Source organism: Aegilops tauschii, chromosome 3, assembly GCF_002575655.3.
Source record: "Aegilops tauschii subsp. strangulata cultivar AL8/78 chromosome 3, Aet v6.0, whole genome shotgun sequence".
NCBI lineage: Eukaryota > Viridiplantae > Streptophyta > Magnoliopsida > Poales > Poaceae > Aegilops > Aegilops tauschii.
In genome coordinates, this window is record NC_053037.3 from 585604110 (window position 1) to 585611376 (window position 7267).

General features: G+C 42.9%; 1 long non-coding RNA gene across 1 annotated transcript; it reads right to left on the minus strand.

The window, feature by feature from the left end:
- Window positions 1–1224: 1224 nt before the first annotated feature.
- Window positions 1225–2987, minus strand: LOC120976244 (uncharacterized). The gene is made up of 3 exons (XR_012181077.1): window positions 2779–2987; window positions 1862–1918; window positions 1225–1393 (listed from the first exon to the last, which is right to left on the minus strand). It is a non-coding gene; the product is annotated as an uncharacterized lncRNA (long non-coding RNA).
- Window positions 2988–7267: the final 4280 nt, after the last annotated feature.

A 7267-nucleotide genomic window follows, 5' to 3' on the forward strand; every position in this document is an offset into this window, starting at 1 on the left:
TTCCTTTTCCCTTTTAATAATCCATTAACTTTTGGATGAGTTTTCTCGAGCATCAATTCAATGTGGTATTAGAGCCAAGAGGTATTGAGTTCAAGACCCTGTCAACATAGTATTAAAAAAAGATTCTGTGGCCTACACTGATCCTACGTCTAAGTAGTAAAATAGTGAGAGGGGTGTTCAGACTTTTGGATGATTTGGGTGGAGCTTGAATTTAATAGTGATTGTTATGTCTAATAGTTTTACTGTAGATTGTTATGAAGGGAAGTTAAAAAAATTAAAATGAAAGTAAAACATTGCCCAAACGAAGTAAACCATTATCAAGAGGAGGATTTTGATAGTTCTTCTAAGTTTTAGGTTATCTAGTTCTTGTATTTGTCCCTCAGGATAAGACAAACCCAGTTCATTTGGCTGGTACCTTGGCATTCTTGATTTTAAGCCTAACTGATAAGTTTGGATCAGTTTCAAAGTTTTTCCTTCTCTGGATGATTGCTTGCCCATTAGTCATTTTATCATGTTATTTGTCAGTTCACGTCCACTGAGGTCAGTATTTCTAGATTGGCAAAGGGAAGTTTAGTTATTTCTATATAATAAAAGGCTAAGATAACAGCCTAATTAAGGAATTTATTTCTAGATATGCCTTTCCATCTATAAAGTTTCATGTGCATATCTAAACATGGTTGGCATAGTGTTCCATATGTTACATTAGTTGTTTATGAATGACCATTTTCTTAGATGGTTATTTGTATTCAGCCATTGGTAATTTTGGTTAATATGCCATTGTAGAACATAGCCTAGAGTATATTTTCCTGATCGATTGTGCAATCTTTCATTTCTCGCATGTTACCTCATGTTGCATTTTTGTTCGAAGAGATCATGTCACATCTTTGGCCAAGTATTTGGTGTCATGGACCTGTTGCGGCTAATTAATGTTAGCCGGAGTCTATCATATCATTGTGTCCTGGTACCCCTTGTATGTACTGTAACACCCCAAGCCAACAAAACGCTTGGAATATTACCACATACAACTTTGGGAAAGTGAACATGCCCTCGAAGGAAATTTCTGTAGAGTTTCCTCTATTTCTAAGGACATCCACGACATGCAATTCATATAATTATATAACACAAGGAAAATAACATAAGTGTAGAGCACCAAGCTACACTACCATAACCGAGAACATCAGCGATAAATAAGACTTCGGGAGAGCTGATTAAGACACCCAAACGAAAAGGGCAACTTCCAAACTTCAGGACAAACCACCAAGCTTAGCAAAGTATAAACTATACTAGGTTCTCAAAACATGGTCCTAAAGTACAATATATGTGAGTTTCGTGTAGTGAACAGGGTGGTGATGCTACTCCCAAGACTCCCATGCATGTCGTCCTCAGGGTTTACCTAAAAACATATAAACAACAAGGATGAGTACAAAGACTCAGCAAGTACATACAAGAATAATAAGCGTTACACATGTCAAGATACCAAATCTCTACTAAACACCATACCCTCATCAGCACCAACACTAGTATTCATGTCCTACATGCCTACATGCTCATCTCATTTCATTGCGTATACCGGTATCGCTTGACTGGACGCCCGTCGACATCCACTCACTCCAACGCATGGAGGTTGCCTCCAAAGTAGGTCGCAACCCAACAATGGAGGTCTCAATGTGCCTACCCAAGGTAGGGACCTCTTTCTTTCACTATCATCATGAGTGCAGATATGCAAATGCAAGCAAAGTACTTGAATCAACATGTCTTTGTCATCGTCATCTCCTTCATAATAAACATCATTGACATGGGAAAATATCATGATACAAAAGGGCAGGGGATATGCATCGTCATTATCCTGTCATGAACTTGCCTCAACCGCGAGGCACAACTTGTGGGTTAAAGGATCCTGAACCAGAAGTACCAACACCTGTAAACAGGCATATATCACAACCAATACAAAAACATGGACTTATCATCTAAGCATATATAATTCAGCTTCGCTCATACGCATAAGACCCCGGTGCATATCGATCAACATTGACGAAATCTGAGAATATATACTTGTTCCTCCACCCAAGTCCATACATTAAAATTCTGTCCAACATAGTACAGCCCACCTTGATAATTTCATAGGATTTAATATACCAAACGAAATCTAATAAATAATATGTGTTTAATCATCTACAGAACAGCATCTAGAAATGTCATGTTGTAACTTTATTTTAATTCCACATCTAACAGGTCCTAATCTCCCAAATGAAAGTACTGTACCCAGAAAACTGTATTTCTGGACAGCAAACCAAATAGACAGCTGCTCTCAAACCGTACATCCAAACGAAGAAAATAAGTACTCTAGGGAAACCTTCGAACATGCTCTAAGAATCATATGTAGAGTCCAACTCGAAATTCTAAGCATAACTATCTCGTTTTTCACCTAGAAGCTGGCTGTCCAGATCTGACAATGCAGTTTTTAACTGAACCAAGTTCAGTTTACAAGGAGAGATACCCAATGCTCCAGATTTTACTTGGAAGCAATCAACACCTCGCAGCAATATAGACAGGCCATCATCCCCAATTGATTTGGTTAGTCAAAGGAACTAACAAAGAGAAGGACCAGCCTGGGTGCCAAAACAAAATAGGTACAAGTATTGAAATCACCAACGAAACTGTGAATTGGCTCATGAATCCACCTCCAGTCCTCAAATCTACTTCTAACCTATGAGCTTCTGCCCCAAATCCCTAATTCTGACCTAGGAAGCACCATAGAAAAGGAGAACTGGGACGTACCGCTAGCAACAACGACGCCCAGCACCAGCACTGCCCGGCAACGACCACGGAGAGGAGAGGCGTCGGGGACAGCAGCAACCTCACGGCTCACGGCGGCGGTAGCCACCAGCAGCAGCGACGGCAGTAGCCTCTGTTGGGAAGACCAGAGGAAGGCTTTGGTGAGGGGAATAGAAGAAAAACAGGGTTTGAGCACAGCGTACAGCGGCGCAAGGAGCAACCGAGGGCCACCCCGTGTCTGACTGGGCCTTGAGCCCATATAGGATTTTATTCCCTCTTGTGTTAGAAAGGCTTATAAAGAGCTAAAGTCTGATATTTAGACAAACGGACCACATAGACCAACTGGTATTTGTCCTAGTTACTAAGAGGTGCAAGGTTCAAATGCTAACACACCCTTTCTTTATTTCTTTCCTTTTGCCTCTTCCATTTAATTCCCAAAGTCTTTCTCTCTCCCTCGCTCTCTATTTCTCTCTCTCATTTTTCTTTTCCTGTTCTTACGTCAAGTTCCATAACTACTGACTCTACCTGATTCATCAGGTTAAACATAATATAGGCACAATTATGTAGCAAAAGAAAGCTGGGGTATTACATGTACCCTGCTGGCGTGCCTACTATATATGACAGAATAAAACATGCATGGCTAACCTGATGGTTAGAAATAGGGATTTTCCAGAATAGAGGATAAGGCACCTTTTGGTTTAATTGTTCACTGGTTTATTACAGCCTACTGGTTGGGTGGCAAAGGACAACACAAGACCCCGCTGCGCCAGGCATGTTGTTATGGTTGTTAGCAGGGCAAACAGTCAGCAAGCAACGGTGTGTTGTGGTAAAAGCCATAAAAGACGCAGGCCCTTCACTAACAAATGAATATGATTGGTTGCAGAAGAGTGTTATTCAGACATAAAAAAACTTTCTTTTGCTTGAGAGGGCATTGTGTCAGTGTTGGTTGTATGCATCGTAATCATGCAAAGGTCAGGTGTAGGCTCATAACGCGTTTTACCCCTTGATGCTACATTTTAAGTTAATAAAAATGTCATTTATAAAAAAACAAGAGAGGGCATGGCTGTCACCTCCTGTTCGGGTGGCTTGGCCCTGCTTTGTAATTTTGAGCTTCTCAATCCTATGCATTACTGCGTTTGAAATTCTATCAATTTGCCTTTCAATAAATTCTTTAAATTTGGCTCTCTCACGCTGCTCCTGCTTCCTGCTAAGTTGTGGTTGTGGAAGAAAGGAAGGTTCAGAAACCGCACGACTGCCTTTGCAGGTTCAAGGTTTATTGTGCGTTCTATACTTGTATATAGTAAGAATAAAGAAATATCACACGTACGGATCCACTGATCATGCTGTCTGGATCAATGGAAACAGCCATCCCACAAGAGTGTTTTGGTCTTCTGGTGTTGGAATTTTGCTAGTAGGTCTTTGGCCCAAAGCCCAACTAAAATTCTGAAATTCTCTTGGCCCATTCATGCACACATGTGAGTGGAGTTTGTGAGGCTAAACTTTAGTCCCACCTCATAAGTTGAGAGAGAGTTGCACCTTTTTATAAGGTGAGCTCTTCTACCACTTGTATGAGCATGACAAGAGGAGACCTACACGCACGCTCCTCCTCCTTGCTCGCCTCGCCAAGCCACGCCTCGGCACGACGCGACGCGGGTTGCGGGATTGAGCCGAGGACAGAGCTATGCACGTTGTCTATATTTTTGCTGTTCGGGAAAAATTAATGAGTCATTAATTAATAATTAACGGACGCGTTAATTACTGAACCGTTTTCGATTCTTTTGGATCGTGATGACTCAGACGTGGGGTTTACTCCCACGATCTAACTGGCCCGCACTATATAGTCAGGCAGATGTCTACCCTAGCCGCAACAGCTTCGTATGGTTTCTCACCACCATTCCAGATCATTGCGCCGCCAAGAAAGTCTTCTCCATCCCTCCTTCTGGCGTGCACCGGGAGAAGGGACAGCAGCCCTCCGGAACCCCGCCTCTCGTGATCCTGTACGGGAGAGGGGCGATCAGGTTTTTTGGGGTGCGCACTCGCACGACTGCTGGCAGCGACGACTTCGCGAACGATGACTTCTTCCTCGACCTCGGCAACCTCATCCTCGACGACATGGACGACAACGTCAACGCCGGCGGTGCTGCTCCCGCTGCACCGTATGTGATTCTATCCTTCTTGTTCGAGATTGTGGTAGAATTCATGCTTCTAGTATGTGCCCTAGATGTGATCTGTTCATCTACTATGCTAGTTCGCATGATTAGTTTAATCTCTACTATTGCTGTCATGATCTATTTCCTATTTGTTCGGATTAAATCTCGTAGTAATTTTCTCATATTTCCAATAATCCAAAAACCGCACATTAGCATGGCGTACTCCTCCTGTTTGAATCGGAGTTTGAAACCAAACAAACTTCTCCTCAGGAGGATTTAAAACATATACGTAAAACACAATCTACTAAATTAATTCTTTGGTCTCAATTTCGCCTGATCATAGGCAATTTACTCCGAGTGGTTTTGCAGCGCATCTGAAGCCGCCTGCCTTTAAGGGGGCGCAATATAAGAGGTGGCGCACGAGAGCAGTCTACTGGTTTCAGACCATGGGCTGCTATGACGCCACCAAGGGGAAGACTGAGGGCCATCTTAATCCAGCACAGCTGGAAGCTTTTGAGAAGATCGATACTCTCTTTAAAGGCGCTCTTCTGAGTGTTCTTGATGACTCCATTGTGGATTCGTATATGTCGTTTGACAACGGCAAGGACATGTGGGCTGCGCTCGAGGCCAATTTTGGTGCCTCGGACGCCGGCGGCGAGTTGTACGTCATGGAGCAATTCTATGACTACAAGATGACTGATGAACGCTCTATTGTACAGCAGGCTCATGAGATACAGTCGCTCGCAAAAGAACTTGAGTACTTCAAGTGTGTGTTGCCGGACAAATTTGTTGCCAGAGGCATCATTGCCAAGCTTCCACCTTCGTGGAACAATTTTGCTACTTCCCTGAAACACAAGAGACACGAGTTTTCCGTTGCGGATCTCATTGGTACTCTTGATGTTGAAGAGAAGGCGAGAGCAAAGGACACACGTGCTCGAGTTGTTGAGGGAGCTTCTAGTGCCCACATGGTACAGAAGAAGAACTTCCCGCCCAACAAGTTCAAAAATAACAAGAATAAAACTCAGGGCAAAGGCAAGTTTGATACAAAGAACAAGCCGTCACATTCTACCAACTTCAAGAAGAATTCTCATAAGAAGGGGAAGGGACTTTGCCATGTCTGCGGTGATCCTAATCACTGGGCTCCGAAGTGTCCTAACCGCTTTGAGGAGCGCGAACATGAGAAGAGCGGCAAGTCCGCTAATGTTGTCATCGGTGATACTGATATGAAGGATTCTGGGTACGGTATTCTTCCTACCATCCTTTCAGTATTTCAATCTCCTGATTGGTTAATTGACATCGTGTACATGTTTGTGCTGATGCCTCCATGTTTTCTTCTTACCAGGCCATAGGGACTTCTCCCGTGTTGATGGGGAACGGGTCACATGCCATCGTTCGAGGTGTTGGTACGGTCGATCTGAAGTTTACTTCGGGGAAGACCGTGCGTCTGAAGAACGTTCATCATGTGCCGTCCATCATTAAAAATCTCGTTAGCGGTTCCCGTTTATGTCGAGATGGTTTTAAGTTGGTTTTGGAATCCAATAAAGTTGTAATTTCTAAGTGTGGACAATTTGTTGGAAAAGGCTATGAGTGCGGAGGCTTGTTCCGCCTATCCTTGTCAGATATTTGCACCTAGTTATTAATAATGTTTGCCACAATAATGAGTCTGATATTTGGCATTCACGACTTTGTCATATTAACTTTGGTTGCATGACGCGGCTAGCCAATATGAATTTAATTCCGAAAATCTCTACTGTCAAAGGCTCCAAGTGCCAAGTATGTGTGCAAGCTAAGCAACCTCGCAAGTCCCATAAGACTGCTGAGGCAAGAGACTTGGCGCCACTAGAGCTTATACATTCTGATCTTTGTGAGATGAATGGCGTGTTGACAAAAGGTGGAAAGAGATACTTCATGACGTTGATTGATGACTCCACTAGATATTGTTATGTGTATCTTCTGAAATCAAAAGATGAGGCTTTAACTTTCTTCAAAAACAATAAAGCTGAGGCAGAGAACCAACTTGATCGAAAAATTAAACGGCTTAGGTCCGTTCCTGGTGGAGAGTATTTTTCCAATGAATTTGATTTGTTTTGTGTGGAACATGGTATAATCCATGAGAGGACGCCTCCCTACTCACCTCAGTCAAATGGGGTAGCCGAAAGAAAGAACCGAACTCTAACTGATATAGTTAACACCATGTTAGACACATCGGGTCATTCCAAGGAATGGTGTGGGGAGGCGCTAATGACTGCGTGTCATATCCTAAACCGAGTTCCCACAAAGCATAAGACCATGACTCCTTTTGAGGAATGGGAAAGGAAAATATTGAAACTCTCTTACCTACG